Raw genomic sequence first — 22,804 nt, 5'->3', positions numbered from 1 at the left:
AGAAACCGTTATAAAACTGTCTGTAACCAACCCACGTACTATCTAGAACATTGGAGTCTTATATAAATCTTTTACTGCCGCGGGTTTGGCAGGTGATTGTAAAAAGATTTCGTGGAATGGATATTCTTGTTCTTGTTAATCCATATCGATCCAGGTATTGTTAACGTTGTGAAGTCAGGCAATTGAATTAAACTAACTTTACATAACACACCAAGTACTGTAATAATACAGCATCATTATCAATAAACCGTGACAGCCCACTACTGAACTATGAGCCACCTCTACATAAATACGCCACGGTCGGCAGATGAAATGGAGATCGCTATTTCATAAGTTGATGTTAATCAGAGTCCCACAAATAATCAATTCTTTTGACACCTGCTAGAAGAATAGAGTTGGTGAAAAAAGTCTTCTACTCTACCTTCACTTCACGGCTAAACTAAATCATAAAATATCGGTTAATTAAACTATGCCTACAAAATTCAATGTTCATATTCCACCATATCAGTGCAAAACAATAGCCAATGGAAATGAAGTGGTATGATATGATTGCAGCTATTTGATTGGCTAAACACTAATTATGATGTCTGACCGCAGCCGCGCATTTGCAGGTAAATGTCGAATGAAATCCGACCACAATACACTGCAGGCTACTGATTACTGATACAATGATATAATGCTCCATATTCGATTTAGTAAATGAGTAGAATGTTTGTATCACTAACGGGATTGTTTCGTGTGTGTATGAAATTGTTTGGCGTTTTGCGGTCAATACATGTAATTAAATCAGGTTGTTTGGTTTGCAAAAATGTTTGGTCCGAAATTCATATTATCATTACAATGTCAAGCATGTTAAACTGTGAAGGGGTAGGCAAATCACCAGTGTATTAATTGATGCCCAGTAAACGAGATGGACATATTATCCTACACCAGGCTCCGTCTATCTAACGGTTTTATAAGACTCGGCCAATAAAAAATAGCATACATCTGAATGATTCTTATAAAACCTAAGAATAAGTTATTAATTTTGTAACGGTATAGTATAGCATACGCTATATACTTAGTATACACTAAAAATGTGTCTTATTGTAACTTAAGGTAAGTTTGTAATAAGCATAGTGCAGTATGTCTACACGTCCTGTGTATGTGTCGTTTGTGAAGAAACAATACGTGTGTTAGTCGTTACCGGTCTGTTACTGAGTCTACACCCGAAAACACAAGAATGAATGAAATGTTTAAAAATAATATGTTCATGTTTATTACCTGCGGCGATTTCAGGGGAGGGTCGAGACGACTGGATTTTGGTTGCTTGGTGACGCCCATCCGCCTGCAACAACACCAAACATTAATTACTAGCTAATTAAATTGTTTAGAAACTTATATTAATGAAGTTTTAACAAAATTGACTCGTATAAAAAGGGGAAAATTCGCTTTTATGTCTCCCTTGGGGGCTTCATAAGCGTAACATGATAGCATCCATATATTTTTGGAATAAAAAAATCAAATCCATAAATCTTCAAAATGTTGGAAGATTTTGTTTCAAAAAATAAATTAAATTGCAAAGCGCCAACGAACGGACGTAAAAGCGATGTATACCTGCTCGTTCATCATTCACGAACGAATGAAATTAATACGATCGTAACGATCAGCATTAATGTACGACTTTTTAAGGCGTTTTTATTTTTCAGTTGATATATCAGCTGTATACATTTCAAACCTTGATTTAAAGAAGAAGATTTTTAGAAAATATCCGTCGAAAATGTTCTGTGAAACTGATGATCATTCCTTTGAAATTTTAATCGTATAATAAACGGTCCCCGCCGTGTATCCCTCCGGTCACTCGCTCCTATAATCCCCATTAACTCAAACATCAACACAGTCAGGGTTGCCGCGATCTTATCGTTCGCTCCCGACATATATATTACACGACAAGCCGTTTGGGCCAGCCCTAAAGGAACGAGCCCTCTCAAAAGATAACCTGATTATCGGCCAGTGGGACGAGCCAATATACAGACAAAACAGAACAACGATCGCGTATTGAATTTAAAAAAGCCGATTAAAGTGTCATACACCATTTTTTAAAGACAACCGGACTTTTCATCTTGATTTCACTCTTCTTATTTATTTATTTTTTATGGAATAGGAAACAAATGAGACAGGTTACTTAATAGTAAGTGATCAGCGCCGCCCATGGACACCCGCAAGACCAGAGGAGTCACAGGTGCGTTGCCGGCCTTTTAAAAAAGAGTACGCTCTAAATCATTATAGAAGCTAATAATAGATTAACACAAAAACTATTTAATGTTTCTAGCATTTACAGCAGTCAACTTCATGACTCCACGTAACATTCTGCAAAGATCATGTACTCCCTAAGATGATATGTAACCAGGAAACCAATACTCCGAGCTCGTGACAAATGGCGCCAGGAGTAATATCTTTACCTTCCGCGCCGTGACAAAGTTGGGGCATTTCTTTCTTTTATTGTCTTCGCGCGGACCTTTTTATACCATCTGTAGATCAGAGCTATTGCAACACCTACACATAATATAGAAAGAATCTATCAATAAGTAAAATTAAATTAACATTAGAGAATTTACATATATACATATAGGTACACCTTCCCGTTAGCTAACGGTCGGCTAAGTCGATTATCGACTTTATTTCAACAAGAAATTTGACATGTTTTTATTTGCAGACATTTGACCTTCTGTATCGACTACCGAGTGGTGTATCAGTTAGGTCAGTGTGACGGCGATTGACCCAAATAGAGTTAGTTCTGAGTGGGGCATTATACCGAGGTGAGGCGAATCACATGCTCCAGCGGCCGGCTATAAGCGGCCACTCACACACTGCCAGCCTTATAGCCTGCACGGTCAGCCGCACGATGGCCGCACGATGGCCGCACGATGGCCGCACGATGGCCGTTCGCATACACCACACACCATAATTCAACTAGGACCCTCTAATCTTCTATTGCTAACAGTGTCATCATACAATCACGGTTAGTAAGGGAGTATTTACTCGTGCGAAATTAACGGGTGATTTGGTTGGTTTGGACTTAACAAACAAAACACGGTGTTGTGCTCACATATATATTATTCACTAGACAAAATGTACTGGAGGTTACTTTTATATAAAGGGAAGATGAGAGTCTAGAACGATTATAACAGTGATGAATAACCATTTTATAACAAAGGCATTAAGCGTTCTGAATGTTTCTGTATCATGAAATTGTTTTAACAATTGACTTAGCGAATAAAAAGCCAGAAGTTCTTGCTTCACTTTATCGATTTGCCATAAAGGCAGTACATCCCGAGGAGTAATGGTCCATTATCTGGCCAGTATCGATGCATTACTATATAATCTGCGGCACATTAGTGCACAGGGCGGCCATAAACCACGAGATAAACTTTTACTGCCGAACGTAGAGGTCGTAATGTTACGCCGTCTGTAAACTGCTGTAAATATTGTGTGACAATACTGGGACTGGTCTGTACACGGTTCATGCTAGGAATAACTTTAATCGACTTTATAAAAGACGATGAACTTTGCTGTTTTTATTTCTGTACTCAGTGCTTTTAGATCTTTACGAGAGTATTTTTCGCTGCAGTCGCCTCTTCCTACATTTTTTAAAATAATGTTTGTGCAGCAAAACGAAATTATACACATTTGATTTCAACAAAAATTATGAAAATGGATTTGAGATTTATCCAAGACTATAGAACATATACAATATCATTTAGCTTTCCACATATAAGCTTCATAACAACACCACTCTAAATAATCCTAGCACGGCTCACCAATCTTTCATAGATCCATTAGAACCTTCTAAAAACTATACAGCAGCGATGCACTCTGCATCCTCCATAATACATGTTTTACCGAGGCTTCATACATCCATTAGAGTCAGAAACTCCCTACGTAGCAGTGTGCAGTATACATATACATCCTACACTATATATAGGCTATACACGTTTAACCAATCCTTGAAATTCCATTAGAAGTCTACGACTCCATATACATCAGTCCAACATGCACACCCTACTCTATAGGAAACACCAGACGATAGAGTAACGCCGCCTCGTAACTGCATCAAATGTCGTAAACCCATCCTTATTACATAAAATACATACCTATATATTTATATACATACTATATACTACATATATAAGATTATTCTCTAATTATAGGTTTGAAGAATAAACTTGCGTTGCTCTGTAAATGAAGAATTTTATTTTTACACATTTTATAACAAAAATAACATCTTAAAACTTACATTGATTCATTTACAAGTGCATAACAAAATCAAAATCAACCTGTAAATGAAGAAACGACAATTAAAGTTTATTCTTAGATATCTCTTTCTTCACAATTGTGAGTTACATTTTAAATAAAGAAATATTTAACTAAAATAACATCCATCTTTTCTTTAATAGAAAAATAATCTTGACACCCAATGTCACATTTACCACAAACAAAATAGTTTCATAAAATAAAATAAAATAGGTTTCATTCAAACTAAAAATTAAAGAAAATAGTATAGTATTTTACTTTACATCTCCCCCTTGGAAAAGAAAATCTATAAAAGTGGAAAAGAAAATCTATAAATATACGGATACTGGAACAAGCTTCGTGACATGAAATAAATTTGACTCAGTTTTCTTGTGCCCAGTATCAATTCTATATATTGATTTGGATATTTTTTCTATAATCTGAAAAGGACCAATTCTCAAATGATCTAATTTTTTTCTGTTCAGCTTATTGCCATTTTCCACATACACCATATCACCAACATTAAATTCATGGTATTCTCTATTCTTATCAAATAATATTTTGTTGTAATTGTGAGATTTTATTGTATTTTCTAGAGCTGTTGTTCTATCTCTTATCCAGTCTTGTTGTGTTTTTTCTTCCTTCAACTCTTTAGGTAAAATCGTAGCATCTGTACCATATAAAAGATAACTTGGTGAAAAACCAGTAACTGAGTGAATAGTTTTATTATATTTTTCTACACATTCATGAGCTATTTTTGTCCAAGCTCGTGTATTTTCCTCTTCATTAATTTTACATCGAATTTTGTTTACCAATGTTTGGTTTAACCTCTCATTAAGACCATTGGAGAATGGCGCATTTACTGCTGTGAATATCATTGGAATCTGTTTTTCCGCTAAGAATCTCTTAAATTCTTTTGAATTTATTCCAGGGTACTGATCGGTGAGAATCATTCCGATATTATCTGTTTCTGATATGTTTGTAACCAGTTTTATAAAATCATTTGCTCCTTGGGTTTTTGAAGTCAGGACAAATGCGTATCTTGTAAAATGATCTACCAGTAGATGTAAATATTTCTTTGTAGACCTTGATCCTCCAAAACCTCCAATTGTGTCTATAGAGACTATTTCAAATGGCTTCGTGGCCGGACCTAAGTGTGACATAAATCCAATTTTCCCTTGTCCTCTTGATTTATTTTTTATACAAATCTCACAATTCTTACTTATTTTTTTGATATTTTCCGTCAAATTTCTAGCTATGTATAGTGGACTAAGTGTTTTCTGCATCTGTTTGATTCCAATATGACAAAGGTTCTTATGTACTTTATTTATAAGTTCTATGCTGAATTTCTCTGATAGCATTATTTTTTCCTTGTTCCTGACTTTTTTATAGTATATATTTTGTTTTTTTATCATTCTGTCTTTATTCTTTTGTATTTCTTCATTTTTATTTTGATCTATTAAAATATCCTGCAGGTTAATTACATTTACAATCCTCAGTTGTTCATCTTTGTTCTCATCTGATCCCAATACAGGGTTTCTACTAAGACAGTCTGCTTCTAAATTGTCTTTTCCCGGAGCATATTTAATATTAAAATCATATTGTGACAGGTAATACATCAAATCACCTAATTCTTCGTCGGTCCTTGATTTCAAATTCATGTTTTCCAGTGGCTTGTGGTCTGAATAAACTGTAAATGACTTACCTATCAGCCAGTATTGCCAGTATCGTACTGCTTCTTTAATTGCCAAACACTCTAAGTAAATGGCTTTTTTCTTTTTTGGGTTCCATTTAACTTCTTTGAAAAGTATGCCACTGGTTTTTCTCTTCCATCAGGTTGTATCTGTTTCAATATAGCTCCAACTCCTTCTATTGATGCATCAGTGTAAATATTTATTGGCAAGTTTGGATCGTATATTTCTAAAACTGGTTGTGAACAAAGTAAAGCCTTTATCGTATTAAATGCTTTTTCACATTCATGGGACCAAATGAATTGTTGATTTTTCCTTAACAAATTATGTAGTGGATCTAGTATAGTTGCACTATTTGGTATATATTTGTGGTAGAAGTTTATTTTTCCCAAAAATTGTCTAACATTTTTCTGAGTCTTCGGAGTTGGAAAATCCTTTATTGATATTAGATTATCCTTAATCGGTTTTACAGTATTATTTTGTATTATATGACCCAAGTATTTTACGGTGTCTGATGCGAAATTGCATTTGGTAAATTTCAATCTAAATCCTTCTAATTGTATTGCTTCTAACAGTTGTTCTAAATGGTTTACATGTTCTTCAAAATTCCGAGAAAAAACTAATATGTCATCAATATAGTTTACTGTAAAGCTTGTAAGATTGTATTTTCTTAGTATACTACTGAGTATTCTTTGAAAAATTGCTGGTGAGGTCTTCAATCCAAATGGCAAACAAGTCCATTGGAAATGTCCTTCTTGTGTTATAAATCCTGTCTTTCTTCTATCTTCAATTCGTAAAGGAATAGCCCAAAATGCAGAATTTATGTCTAAAGCTGTAAAATACATACAATTTCTAGTTTTTTCCATTAGATCTTCAATTAAAGGGAATGGTTGGGCTTGAGGTACCACTATTTTATTTAGTTCTCTGAAGTCAATACACAATCTTGACTTCTTATTTTCTTCTCTTTTAAAGGCTAATGTCACCGGTGCCGCAAATGGACTGTATGATTCTTCTATAAGTTTATTGTCTAGTAGGTTAGCTATTTGTTTTTCTATTTCTTTTTTGTCTTCTATAGTGCATTTGTAAGGCCTCTTACAGCAGTATTTATCTACTAATAAGTCTATTCTGGCTTCATACCCATTCACAGTTCCTATATCGTATTTATCCTTGGCAAAAACCGATTTATATTTTTGTATTAATTTATAAATTTTTTCCCTTTTATCTTCTTCTAAATGATTTACTTTTATTTCAAATTCCTTTTCTTTAATATGTTCATTAAAATTAATCTTATATTCCTTTACATATTCTTTACTTTCATTTTTTTCTTGTATATCTCTTCCTCTTGTTTTATGTTTTCTTGACGTAAGTATTGTTTTTGAGTTATTTTTAACTCCTCATTTTGTATCAACTCGTATGCCTTTATCATGTCTAATCCTATTAAAAAATCATATTTGAAATTTGGTTCATCAATGACGTAAACATTTACATTTTCTTCTTTTTCGAAAATTTTTATTTTTAGATTTGTCAAACCACTGGTCTTCTTCACACCATTAATTGTAACTAAATTTTCTTCATTTGCATTATTTTTCTTGGTTTTTAATTTTAATAATTTGGAATTAATGAGAGAAACATTCGAACCTGAATCATATACTCCATATATTTCCAATTTATCATTTATTAGTAGTTTGACTCTTATTAATGGTGTTACTATTAGTTTTTTTGTTCGTTTTCATTTAACTCTGCTTCAATCACTGAATTATTCACATGCCTTATAGATTTTCTATCAAATATATTGTCATCTTTAACCTTAAACCAGCATGCAGCTTCGGGGTGGTAACGAGTACCTTTATTAAGCTTTTCGCATGTTTTGCATGGAGTACGTTCCTCAATTTTGTTATTTATCTTTTGATTTTCGAATTTTCTATAGACCCCATTCCTATTTTTATTTACCAAATGTTCATACTTTCTCACTTCATTGAATAGGTCTACTGTATCCTTCATTGCTTCTCTATTTATCTTCTCCCGCACAAATCCAGGTAAACCTGCAGCAATTAAATCCACCAGCGTACCTGTATCTATTGATCTTCTCATGTCCAGAATAAGTTTTTCCTTTTTAATAGCATAGTCCACCAATGAACCATCCTTGTATTTAAAAAAAAGGGCATAAGTCACTTGGTTCCAGCCTTGATTCGCAAATGATTCACAGAACTTATTTTTCCATATCTGCCAGTCAGAGTTTAGTGTTAACTTTATAATCATAGAACTGTACCAATCAACACAACTTTTGTCCATGAATAGTCTTAGTATTTCAATTTTTTTCTCATCTTCCAAAATGTCAAAACGTAAACATTCTTTTTCAAAAATATCAATCCATTGGTTTGGGTTTGTATTTTTACTTGTAAATTTTTCAATCACAAACTTCTCTGCAATATATTTTAGATTCTGTTTTTTTTGATCTTGCGTGTTCTCAATCAATTTTGCAAATAATTTTTCCAATGAATCTGTATTTTTTTCTAATCCTCCAGATGTTTGCTTTTGTTCAATTTCTTCTAGATATTGCTCTCCAAATTGTAAATTACCATCTTCATCTATGTATACTTTTCTTAGTTCATCTGACATTGTCATCCAAACTTTTCTCGTTTGATGTCTTTTCTTTAAACTATTTTTCACTTTATTATACGCAGCTGTCTTTATTAACTCTTTATGAAGACTAACAGACTGTAGTTCTTCCGGTATAACAAACACTTTTTCATCTTTTGTTGTTATTGAGGTTACACAACAGACATTTGATTTCCCATCACTCGCTGGCATTAAAGCAAATTCGAAACGTAGCTGATCCATATTTTGCTTTATTTATTTAGGTATTTCAATAAACAAGATTGTCGTTTTATAAGATTATTCTCTAATTATAGGTTTGAAGAATAAACTTGCGTTGCTCTGTAAATGAAGAATTTTATTTTTACACATTTTATAACAAAAATAACATCTTAAAACTTACATTGATTCATTTACAAGTGCATAACAAAATCAAAATCAACCTGTAAATGAAGAAACGACAATTAAAGTTTATTCTTAGATATCTCTTTCTTCACAATTGTGAGTTACATTTTAAATAAAGAAATATTTAACTAAAATAACATCCATCTTTTCTTTAATAGAAAAATAATCTTGACACCCAATGTCACATTTACCACAAACAAAATAGTTTCATAAAATAAAATAAAATAGGTTTCATTCAAACTAAAAATTAAAGAAAATAGTATAGTATTTTACTTTACACATATATACCAACGATCATATTACACGAACGCGATTTATGACTCACATTTTATGTGCTTCTAAGTATACCTAACTAAATATGTTTATGCGTCCACGGTGCAGGAATATGGAACAAACTCCTCGTTAAAATGTTACTTTGTTGCTGCGCGGCAGACTTTGTTAGCTGCTGATGTTATAATCAATCATTCCTGCACTTTGTCTGCGTACTGATTAAGGAAAGTTGGTTCAGTATATGAGACGGTTTCATGTAAAATTACAGGGAATTTGATGGGAGTTTACACATGAGACAAAGACAAGACTATTCTCTCACTATTTATTCACTGACAGACAGACTGACGGACAATTTAATTTGACGTTTCAAAAGTGTCTAATTTAGGATTACTTTAATATATGCTTTGACTTTTACTTTACTTAAATGAATATTTTTAGCAATAGTAACAGATAGTTCTCATTGATCAAAGGTTAGTTTAGTAGTGGTTTATAATAGTAGAGTTTGCCCATGAATATTGCTCTTTCTATCTTTAGCAAATATAACTTTAGTTAAATGTACTTTTGAGGCCAAAACTTAAATGTTGGCTTTTTCACTTCATCAAGCAACAGAAATCTATTTCAATATTATTATTATCTTCCTCCTCACCACACGAGGTGAGCAATACTTCATCAGCAGACATTCATGGAGCACTATCACACTATCACTGGAATAATTCATAGATTTATATACAGGGGGCGCCACACTCCATAGTATCGTAGAGACGATATGAGCGGTCCGTGCGTGACGCACCATGTATTATTTATATGCTGCCTGTAATTACTGCCAGGCTACATCGCACTCAATAACTACTTATGTACATATATATGTATATATAGTTAGTAAGTAACTGCTTGTGGATCAAGTTATCGCAAACACTATCAAAGGTTTTCTATGTTGTAAGTGATAACTGAAATAACCTAGAGAGACTTATCGTGGCTGTAAATGTGGATGGGAAAAGGCCTAAACAGTATATAATAACCAGTTATATACTGATGTATCTACTGCTTATACTTATATGCATATATATGCATAAGTTAAAACAACAAAACTCCACCTTCCACGCTGCTTAAATAATACTAATGATTGACTTCATAAAGTAAAACGTTTAGCAAAAATACTTGAAACACATTCAACAATAACTGTGTGACATAAACATAACGGTAATATATAATAACAGCACCTAACTAACTGCAAGTGCTATACAATGTAATTAGTTATGCTAATGGCCGCGATATTTCATGGAGAACCTACGAGCCATTCACACGATACACGTGCAACACGTTACACGAACAGTCTGCACACTCAATTGGTACACAGGTAATAAAGTATATATTGAACTAGCTACTTCCGCACGGTTTCTCCTGCTCTGCTAAGCTCCTATTGGTGATAGCTTTATAACCTATAGCATTCCTCGATGAATGCACTATTCAACACAAAAATAAGTATTACGGAGATTAGCGCGTTCAAACAAACAAACTCTTCAGCTTTATATATTAGTAAGTACTAGTATAGATCAGTACAGGGACAGTAGCTATTTCTTATAATAACCATCGTGAGACATACTAAATTAACTAAATACAACGGTTTACTCCAGTAAATATATGAAGCTCTACTAGTTTCAAGTCACATAGGGACTCTTCATCGTGAGCAGCGTGCTCAGACGCGGCGACGTCGTGCAGCCTACTGAAATAGGCCATTCTATTCAGTTAATACATACATAATTATGTTCTTTAATAAATGTCATGAAAACCAACGTGAAACAACGCTTGTGTTTCGCCGAGTGACAGACAGACAATCCGAGAGACATTTTTAATATTCGCTTTGGCTTTCAAAAGTGTCTTCCAGTTCTTTTTGAAACAAATAATTTAGACGTTGATTTTGAAATTTAAATAAATAACAAAAGAAGCTATCAATATTTCTGTGCTGCAGACTGTACAGTGTATAGCACGTACAGTAACGCCAACGTAACACACACGTGACTCGTGTACCGCGGTTAGGATCAACCGCTCACTGGAACTGATTCATTAATTAATATTGTGGCTTAGTTGCTAATTACTCATTACAAACTACATCGCTTACTGTACAGGGTTTTAAACTTTAATAATTATAGAAATGAATATTTTTTACGGTAAACGTCTGCTACGTATCACCTGATGGTAAGTAATCGCCGCCGCCCATGGACACTTGAAACGCCACCCTTTGGGGGTTAGGAATTTAAGGATTGTTGGTGAATCGGGGATTGGGAAGATTGGGAAGGGGGGAATTGGGTTTCCAGTAACCTCACTCACACAACGCAAGCGTTGTTTCACGTCGGTTTTCTGTGAGGCCTTTGTAACAGTCCGGTCGAGCCGCCCCATTCGTGCCGAAGCATGGCTCTCCCACACTATGTTTAGAAAGAATAAAATCTTGGATAACCTATCATGGTAATGAAGATATCCACTATAAATAACTTGTTAATATTGACTTATAAGTAATCCCTAAAAAACTCTTTCTTTGATCTCTGGATGAAATTACGTAGCCCACTCGTAGCGCGTAGCTCGTAGCCGTTTCGTAGCAACCGCGTAGCAATTTCGTAGCTACGTTTAAAAGACAGCTTAACGTTTGTTCGCGAAACTTTTGCTTGAATTTATATCTTGATCTCAATTTACATGAAATATGTAAAAAAGATAAAGGGATAAGAAGCCATTGAAATATTCCCTCGAATCCAAAACCGATTATGTTTGATAAATGAGGCAGGAGATTTAAAAGCTCATATGTATTGAATGGGCGTTGTATGGCTGTTGTATGGGACCATAAATTACGCGCTACACGACCGCCACTGTCACCCGCACGATGTGTACGGGCTGTGCGGGGAATATATTCGGTGATACGGTTTGACTCGCCATTTTTGTCTATACGACGACGTAGATATAATATTGTGTGACGAACATAAATGTTTATTATTCAAGCTTTTCTAAGGATTACCTGAAATTTAATGTTATCAAGCATTTAATAAATGAGTATTTAGACAATAAATAATTATTACAATTTTTAAAACAAGCTACAGAAACATTTTCTGTTTGTTACAATCATGGCGTGTTTTAAAAGACAAAAATTCATTGCCAATCATTATTCAATCAACAATTCTTACAGAAAATATGAAACTAATAAGCCAGAAGTACTCGAAAGCCTTCCAACATGAGTAGTTACATCTCGATGTATCGATGTGAGGGCTGTGTGACCGAGCCGCGATATCCTCGATATTGAATTAGGCCCGAGCCGTACAATCACGCGAGAGCCTCTATTTATTTACAATCCTATTGATTGATCCTTTCTATTCCTTACATGTGTAGCTTTGTGTAATATAATAAATAATAATGAGGGACCATTCAGGCTCCGCTTGTGTCGGCAACTATTGTTCGACTTATTTTATTTGTATGTTTGTGTGTATGTATGTATGTATATGTGAGTAATAAGTAAATATTTATAATACTATATAATAAGTAAATAAGTACAGTAAAGTTATAAACTCGAATCAAAGAAAAAAAACATAAACGTGGAAAAACGCTTTCCATCAACATGAATTTTTCTATTTTACAAAAGCAAAATGTGGACACAAAGTAACAAAAAGAAATCAACGAGAACACATCTTATTCTTTTCACCGCGACGCCGGAAAACGGTGTCCATTTTAAAGTGAAACGCTAATTAAATTACGCTGAACTACGCGGCGACCGGCGACGTGCGGAGTGTTGGAGAATAAAATAAAATGGCCGCTCTCTGCACCGCCTCAATTAGCAACACCTTTGTAAGGGAACTGCAGCCGTTGATACTCGCATTATTGTGTTAGTCGAGGGGAATGGGCGGACACTTTCATAGAGTGAAGTGAAACTAAACTGATTATATTTATTTGAGAAAGTGCCGGCACTTTTGAAGTGATAGTCTACTATTTTATGTTGTCTCTTTTCATTATTATTTTTGTTTAACGTTTAACTTTAGTAGGCGAGGTCCGACCTTTATTAAATGCCACTGAACTCTATTTCGTGTAACGTGGGTACATTAAAAATACATATCATTATACAATAATACGAGTATGTGGAAATACAGCAGTGCTGATGCTGAGCTGGCCACCCAACCATGGCAAAACGTGCACAACTTTTTTTACACATTAAACACAATGCTCCTTACAAAACCATCCCATCCCATCCTCTAGTGATCTTTACCGCACGTGTATTATGACAAGTAGTTATAAATCACCTTCCTTATCCGACCGCAGCATATAATTTCACGCAGCTTACCGTGTGTGAGTGGCAGCACGCACTCTCGCCCAATATTTACGGTGTAACGACTCACTCTTGAGAGGGAGAGGGTCTCGAGGAGGTCTTGTAATTAAGGGCTATGTTGGAAGAGGAAATAATTGTATGATCACACGTAACACCTCTCTCACTTCACAAGTATCGTTTTAGTAGTACTTGACTCTTATTTGCAGATTTTTGGTTTGTAGTGGCGAAGGTTCTTGTGTAAAATCAATTATGTTTATATTATCTTTATGATATGACACGTGTATGCATGATAGCTCAGTGTTTCCAGTGATTCATCCATATTTCCCTCAAGCTATGTTTTCGTAAGTGATTCATTGGAAAAGCAATTCGTCGCTTTTGCTTCTGAGAAATGTGAGTACAGTCATCGTGATGAGACATCGTTTGAATATACGATACAGCAAAATCCCTGACATTGATTGGAGGTTTATAACACAACAGTATGGTAGGTAGGTACGTATAGCATCATACACTAATTAAACCCACGACGTACAATACGTAACAATTACCAAAGCCGGAACAGTTTCCAAGTAGAAGCCACGTCACAACAGAGAGGATCTTCATCCCTCGTCATCTGTCGGTACTTACCTGAACCGCACATTAAGTTAGCAATATTGATATTAAGCACGCTAAGCACCGCCCAACTGTCCCTAAGTCGTGACAAGGGACACAAGTTGTTACTTAATTGCATACTTAAGTTGTGGCAAGTTATTATCACGAGATAACTGCTGGGTTATGGGAGAGTTAAGTTTTAGATTCAATGGATTTGTGATGCCCATGTTAGGTGGAGGTCTGGTTTTGACGTATTGGATATTATTAGTTTTCAGAAGTATGTATGTAGTATAGTATGTACGGTTGGGGCCGCGCAACGTGTAGTGATTTCGATTCCCACACGGAGCAACTCTTTATGTGATCCACAAAATTTTAACATTTGTGTATGTGAACTGTTTTTATATTTTTATCTTGTTTTTATTTAAAATTTTAATGTACGTTTGTTTAATTATAATGTTGTGTATCTTATGGGTTTGAAATGCCTGGAATAAAGAATATTTAATTTTAATTTAATTTAATATTTGTAAGCCCACCGACTATACAGGAGAAAATTCTACTGTTAGGCAACGTTTAAAAACATATAGTATACCAGATATAAGTTTCTGTGCTAAACAAAGCTAGTATAACGAAATGTGACAAAATATAAACAGAAGAGAAACAATATCACTACTGAAATTGGAAAAAAACAACTAATATGGTTCTGTTCCATTACTACGACTAGTTAGTTCTATTTTACAGGTTCCAAACGAGCGGACATATTGCTTGAGGAGTAACATTACAGACCTTTTAAACAGACTCTATATTTGAATGTCATATGTTAACAGTTATATCACTACAGAAATCTGCTTGACTGCTTAATCAACAAGGCAGTGCAATGCTTGGAAACGTTACACATGGTTAGATACAAACAAACGTTGTGTTACAACTACACACACACACACACACATATATATATAGTGACAGTAACACAATACACAATGGTACACAGATGTTTGGCCACGTGTGTAGTGTATTGTCTCACAAGTTTAGCCAGCCACAGCCACAGGGCGCGTGACGTCACGCCACGACTAACATAACTAAGGATGCCCTGCAGGCTCATCTGAGATAAGTACGTGGTTATTGTGAAAGTAGAATTATCATAATTAGCTTTTTGTTTGATCTTCTCTTTTGAAAATCTGTTTCACTTAATAACCGATACAGATAATCGGTCTTGTTTATCATTTTTTTTAAACGTTACAAGTTCACACGCACATGACGCCCAGATCCGAAACAAACATTTGTTGATCACACAAACAGTTGCTCATCGATTTTCATCATCATCCCACAGTCCTCAGCTCTCCTCAACCACACTTCGTTTCACTGTGTCATCAGGTGTATTTCATGCACGCTACAAACTTTACGATTACAGTTAATTGTGCAGTTTTAATTATATACACGTACTGTTAGTTAAATCGTAATGTGTTTTTCATCCGTTCAGTACACATTGTATATGTATGTATGTGACACTACAAATACATAAGATACAAAAACACTGCTAACTTAAGACACTTATTTCCAGTCTTTACCGCGTCTAGATTTTTCTAGACCATTTCGGTAAATAAATAGAATCACATTGAAGCGTGTTTTGGGCAACGCCGGTAACTAGATACGAAAGTCTATATTGGATGTGCTTCGGTTCATTACCGGCCGGGAAGCGAATGTGGGACACGACTATTTTAGTCCACACGAAATAAATAATGTTTCACACCATTTACATTTTATTCAGTACTAGGTTCTGCCCGCGACTTCGCCCTACAGAAATTGTACCGTGGGATAAAAAACTACCCTATCACCTAAATCAGCTTATACCCTGCCTGTATGCCAAATTTCATGAAAATCTGTTCAGCGTGATTGACAAACAAACTTTCACTTTGAAAACATACGAAGAAATCAGCAGCGACAGCGTATTTTTAAGAGCAGTTTATTCTGTGGTGGTATTCAAAGAAGGAAGCACAATAGTTTGAGAAGACCAGTTTTGATTGCAGACACACACATATTTCAATTCATATTCAGCCCAAACTAACAGTGATGAACTAAGTGGTGACGCTCAATGATCCAACAAACAATATCAATTGAAGGAACATTCGAAAGACCGTACAAATACTGAAATTTTCTCAATCTCTATTCATATAATATTGGTACGAGCCTATATACCATGTTGCATGTATTTAAGTGGAGGCAATGTACTGAATAATGTACTTATGTATTTCAGCTGTATACCTGGCATCAGCCTGCAAGTCCCAGGCGGCTGCATGCCTGGCTGCACGACCTGGCCTCACACGGCTGTCTAATCTCTCTACTGAGCAATTTGTATGCTTCGGTATGCAGGTAAATGTATGCTAAACTAGTGAATAACACATACCTAGGTAAGATAAGAAATAGAATAAATATTTAAAAAGGATATCATCGCCTTTAATTTTCTTTATCGCCTCCATTTTTTTAAGTCATGTGATGACCTGTGATGGGATGCCCTAAAATCTTCTCCTAACTCTAAAAATAGTATGAAACTACATCAAAATCGGTTCAGCAAACACGATAATTTCCCACAAACATACATACATACAGGTCAAACTGAGAACCTCCTTTTTTTAAGTCCGTTAATAAAAGGGTTATTTCCACATTCAGTACACGGCTTGTTTGAGGATCATAGTTAGGCACAAAATCCTAGGCACGGCTTGACTAGAAAACACAAGACTACACAAACTATGCACGACAACTTTGACCTCAAAACTTGGCTGTATAACCCACAATCTGTAACACGAGTCAAGTAATGGCATAGCAAATTGATCCCTACAGCATACTGGAGATATGAGGGCCTTCGAACTGTAGTGCAACATGCACAAGTTCATACAAAGTGCAGCAACTTGTACTGGCGGTAACTTGCACGCCGTGCTGTAAGTTACTCGGATACTTAGTTTGTTAGTGTTACGGTATTGACTTGTTGTCTTAGGTAATAAGGTTGTAGTTGTGTTTCGATGTTGTTTTATCAAGTTCAGTAATAGGGGGATTGGTTAAGAAAGTTATTTATGCAATCCATGCTACACTAACAATACAATAAATTTTTAGTTTTTATTCCGCTTGTAGATGTATTTTCAGCATGCGGTGTGCAGCACCACCCTCCCGCCCGCAATTAAATGCTCACGCAGCAGAGATGCAACACAAAACCACACACACGACCAGCAACAAAACTCTCGACATCCCTTCCGCTCCTCCACCGAGCATCTTCAAGAGTTGGTAACTCCCAACGCGAGACCCCCCAAAGCTGACAAGACTCCTTTCCTAATTTCTCTATTCATGACAAACTAAAAATGTAGAGCTTTTAATTGGATACGCGAGTTGATTGATACTGTAGTTATTAAGTAAAGTCTAATATATGATTCACGAAAGTCAGTCTTGTCTGTTTCGTTACACGCCATTTTATACCGAAGACGAAAGCCATATTATGTAGAACACGAACTAAAATGTTACTCAAAGAAAACCTTCAACCAATAACTAAATAGAGCACTTCACGAAGAAATCCTTCCGTCGACATTAGCACTATCACTTATATCGCCCTCGCAACTATTGGATTAACACATTTATATAAGAGTGCTATCAATTAGCGCCCAGCGAGGGCAGAGGGCAGCAACCCTACCTCCCGCGGCACTGCGAGGGCTTCGCACTAAAAGCACTTTATGACATTACTGCGTACAATTCAATCCGATGAGGTCGCGTCCCTCTGACAGCGGGGAATAGAGGCGACAGGCGTGAGGCAGCGCTTTTTACACGTGGTAGCAGTGATTAAATTCTACAAATAGTCTTTTCTACAATTGTTTAATTCTACAAATAGAACAGTAACGCACGTTTGAAGCAAACCCTATGGTTTATCGACAAAGTTAAAGTAAAAGTCATAATTTATATTTCGAATAGACCAGAAAAGCACTTTTAAACCTCAAATCAAATATTATAATATTCAAAAAGTATATCTGTCGGATAGTCCTCAGAGAAGCTACTTGCTCGTTCCAAAGTCTAGATTCCTATGGAGAAGGACGCGCAAGAAACTCCATAGGTTGCACCTTTTCAATCAGGTTCACAATACAATTCTAGTTACATTGTTTTGTTGGTTCAGTGACAAAATGGTTAAGCCAAAATTGTGTTACTATGGTTAATTATTATTCTTAAACTACCAGTTTTCTGCCGACACGAATTTACAGTTTTTTACTCAATAACTATTCATCCATCCACTGCAAACCGCCAGCAAACGTGATATTTAACACTTCTGTTAAACAATACACAAGGACACAATAAGTCACATCCCTCGATTACTAAACATTGTAGTTTAATCGATTTACAAGTCAAAGCTTTACAAACTAAAGTTAGCGAGTTATAACAAATACCAACCAAAGTCCAACTGTTTGTGAAACATTAAACAATCCAATAATATTTGTTTGTCGAGATGAAACACTTCGCAGAATTTTATGAAGTTCAACAAGATTAATCTACTTATAAAATAGGTCAACAACTTTCCTTACTTCCTGATTTACTTAGCATCTTAGGCTAAAAGACTAACAACAGTGTTAAGCCTGGCGTTCACGGGTAGAATAAACAGCATATTTTATGTAGGTAGTAGCGCAGTAGAGTATAGAATATTGTACCAATGTAGATTCTAAAACCTCATACGGAGAAAGTTTAAGCATTAATCACTATGCTCAATACAAGTTGGCGGTCCAGGTTTTCTCACAATGTTTTCCTACACCGTTTATAATCTTAGAAAGTACATGTAATTGGAAAAAGAATCTTTATTACATGCCAAATGCAAGTAAAACAGGGTATTGAACATCAGGGCCATCACGACTTTTCTGCACAAGTCTTCACAACTCACTGCTTCTGTACACTAGTCTTAAAAGTGTGCACAAGTATAAATTATATTATATAAACGACTAGTATCCGCTGTAGTAATGGCCTCATAGTGTCGCCAGTCGCAGTTAAAAGCGTTTTATATTATTACTGCGCGAGGAACCAATCCCTTGCGATATTATAGTGTAGGTACTCGTAGCGCTGTATTGTGAGAGGGCGGCCATTAAACAATCAAAGGGTATCGCTTCAAGACTTGTCCGTCTTACATAATACGTATCATTATGTCTCCTTTTGTTCCCCAAAGCAGTCGATTATAGCCAACTGAGGGCTTAGTACGGGATTGTTTTACGTTTAATGAGATCAAAACGAGAGCGCATTTAACCCCCATCACTTGGTACACATTCCTAATCTTGATGAACATATAATATAAGCACGATTATAATCGTTTAAAATAAAAAAAAAGTTTTATGTATGTTGATCAGTAAGTCCTCACCTCTTCGAAGCCGGGAGAAGTCATTGGATGATATTCGACTCAAATAAAATATGCCACAATCATTGTACAAGGATGTTTCTGTTAGCTTCGCCTGACGGAACAAACATTCGTTCTCACAAAGCCATTTAAGCCATCTTATTTACGTAAAGTAGTACAAAAACGTTACCTTAAATAAATTGTTTTGATATTAAATTGTGAGTCCATTAGCCAGTACGAGTAGGTACAAAAGTTGTGCGAATATTACAAAGTTCGGTTCCGGGCGGTTAACTTTTCGAATTAATTTGACGAGTTGATGGCTTGTTACAGGCTCGGCGGCCATTGAGTGGATGCCGAGTGTTGTTCAATTATTAATTCTATCTCAAAGTAATGTAACTCGGTACAAATATTATTTTCATTGTAACTTACAAGTTACAAGTTTACTTTTGGTAAGTAATGTACTTTGGATTAGACTTTGAAATGTTTGTTCTAAGAAGTCATTACTTCAACAGATGGTAAGGGATTGGTATAATAGTAGTGTAAAGCAAAGCAATACTGTGTTTTGATTTACTTTCGGTATTTAGCAATAGACTAACTCAGACAAAAAGCCTTAATTGATTAAAAGTATTGCCATCAATTTACTTTTTATCGCCATTAGAAATTTGTCAACAGTAACCACCCAGTAATTCAAACCACATACTACTTAATAAATGATTCCAATCTCCCCTCTCCCCACTACGCCATAACGTTTCAACAAACGTTCACTAAAGCTCGCCACTTGAGTGAACAATCACACATCAAAAGCGTTCCTAATACATTAATTACTTCGATTAATATTCAAATGAGACGGCCCACAATGCCGTGACGTCACACACGACCCCCAGACCCCACGCCCCCCACAAACTAAATGAACAATCACGCGGTACATTTAGTTCTGAGCCTTTGTAGCGCCTGATTCTATTGTCATAGCTACAAGTTTGCGTTGCGCGGAATTTAACGTTGCTAGGCGATTTTTTGTAGTTAAGTTGAAGTGAAGTAGATTTTGATAGCCGAGTGGTTGGTTAAAAGTGTGACTACTAAGTAAGGTGCTTGGGTTCAATTCCCGTGTCAAACATAAAGATTTTCGGGTGCATAAAACACTTGATGAAATATGGAAAAAGCTTCGCTTCTAATTACACGAGGCTCATAACTAATGAGTGATGAAAAGTAAATGTTACATTATTTTAATTCGTGCAAGTTTGCTTGATTGTATGTTAAGAATATCACTTTTTATATAATATAAAATATATAGATAATGAATTCGTTCTCAAGAGATAAAATATAAGAGATAAAGACTAACTAAATATTACTATTGCGGACATTATTACCATTCTGTTTTTACTCCATTTTAATTAAAATCGTTAAGATATTTGGAGACAGTTCCGAGTGACTTACAGCGGATTTACTTAATGAATAAGTTTGTTTTCTTGTTCTCTTTAAAACAAACATTCAAGTTATTGTGTATTTAGGTTAGTATTTACATTATCTGCGTTTAGTAAAGCCTTTATATTGAGGAGCACGCGAGCCCGCTATTACCATGAATTGATAAAGAAACATGAATATGTGTCCTATCTCAACGCAATACGGTTCACATTAAGATAGTGGACCGTATTACATTATGTACATTATAGTGGCTGATATTTTATGCCCAGATTTACCTGGACATGATATCTAATCTTTTCTTTACTTTATTCTTCGCTGCGATACTTATGAATTAATGCCGAGTACAGACTTACATAATGTAACAAGTGTGGGACATCCGTGCTTCGGCAGGAATGGCCACACTCGACCGGTGTGATACCATGGCCTCACAGAAAACCGACGTGAAACAACGCTTGTGTTGTGTTTCGTTGTGTCCATGAGGTTACCGGAGGCCTTATTACTCCTGTCCCACTTTTCCAATCCCCGATTTCCTAACAACTTTTAAAATCGCCACTGGTGTGTCGAGTGTCCATGAGCGGCGGCGATTGCTTACCATCAGGTGACCCGTCTGTTCCTTTACCGGCTTATACCATAAAACAACTACTTATACATACTCGAGTACTTGTACAGTTCATTCGATAATTCAAAAAGCTGTGCAATTAAATATGAACCTTAATCACTCAATATGACGCTATAATTTCCAACAACACTTACAGAACTAAAGCCACGCATGGAGCATTGCTAAGACGTTCCAATCAGGCGCCATGCGTTACCACAATATTTGCGACACGACACCGTGTGTTCCTCTAATCGGGGATGGTTTAAAGTATATGTATGCTATATAATATGTACTCGTATGTACGTATTCTCAACCTAAATAGTGCAATGTATAGTGTAGTGGAATTCATGACATCTACTTGGCTTACTATAATCTAACAGGTATTAAGTTGATAGGATCCTTAAATTCCTAACCCCCAATAAGCCGACAACGCACTTGTAAGTACCCCCGATACTTGATTACGGGTGTGTTACCCGTCGGTATAACCTGGGTGTCTTCAAGGCCCGAGTGAATAGGTTGCTTACCCGTCGGTAATCGAGTGATTAACAAAAAGTACGTAATAAACATTAGTTTCTAAATTATTTACGACAAATTATTCTATTTAACATGAAGTTCTTTATGAACATCTCAGAATTGAATTATAAAAGATATAATTTGTTGTACATTTGCTGTGAGTACAAGTATGATAACTTTTAATTAATTACTAAGTAAATACATCTCCGAGTATATATTAACGTTCGTTTGGGAAGTTCCGAATACTTTAGTAATTATCACTGAATACGGGAAATATTATTAAATTCTCATGAATAAATACCGGCGGGAAAATGTTTCATAAAGCACTTTAATTGGCTGTTGAAAAAAATATATGTCTGCTAACTTAATTCACACCTTAGCGTATGTTTTTAAGGTTCAATCTCGCTTGATTTGTGACCAATAATATTTGTCTTCCGGTGAGAGTCCCTGCTTGTTTACAGGAGTTTTCTGAAAAAGCGCGATTTTTTGTATTTACATAAAAATACCTGTAGAGTACACCACGATGGTGAGTAGTGGAGGGAATCAATCCACGTGCAAGTTGTATTGATTGAGCATTTACCTTCTATGTACTAAACCATATTAATCCATAACAAACGTATTATAAATTGAACAATGTTTAATTTTATACAGGACAATACCATGTTTCCACATTATTTAAATATATATTGGTATTTATTTAAGTGTATGTAAGTATATATGGTATTTTCCTGCTTTTCTGTAACTCCGTAATCCATGCGAGCGAAACCGCGGACATAAGCTAGTAGGTAACAATAGTATTCCTTCAG

General features: G+C 35.4%; 1 protein-coding gene across 1 annotated transcript in view; it reads right to left on the bottom strand.

Annotated features, from left to right (window-relative positions):
* LOC118277641 (uncharacterized) overlaps window positions 1-22,804 on the bottom strand; it is a 230,047-nt gene that overhangs the window by 140,814 nt on the left and 66,429 nt on the right. The window contains exon 3 of the mRNA XM_035596532.2: window positions 1,264-1,327. The gene's annotated coding sequence lies outside the window, so the exon portion shown is untranslated. The remainder of the gene's footprint in view (window positions 1-1,263; window positions 1,328-22,804) is intronic.

This window comes from Spodoptera frugiperda, chromosome 10 (genome assembly GCF_023101765.2).
Source record: "Spodoptera frugiperda isolate SF20-4 chromosome 10, AGI-APGP_CSIRO_Sfru_2.0, whole genome shotgun sequence".
Classification (NCBI taxonomy): domain Eukaryota; kingdom Metazoa; phylum Arthropoda; class Insecta; order Lepidoptera; family Noctuidae; genus Spodoptera; species Spodoptera frugiperda.
This window is presented reverse-complemented; position numbering and strand designations above follow the sequence as displayed.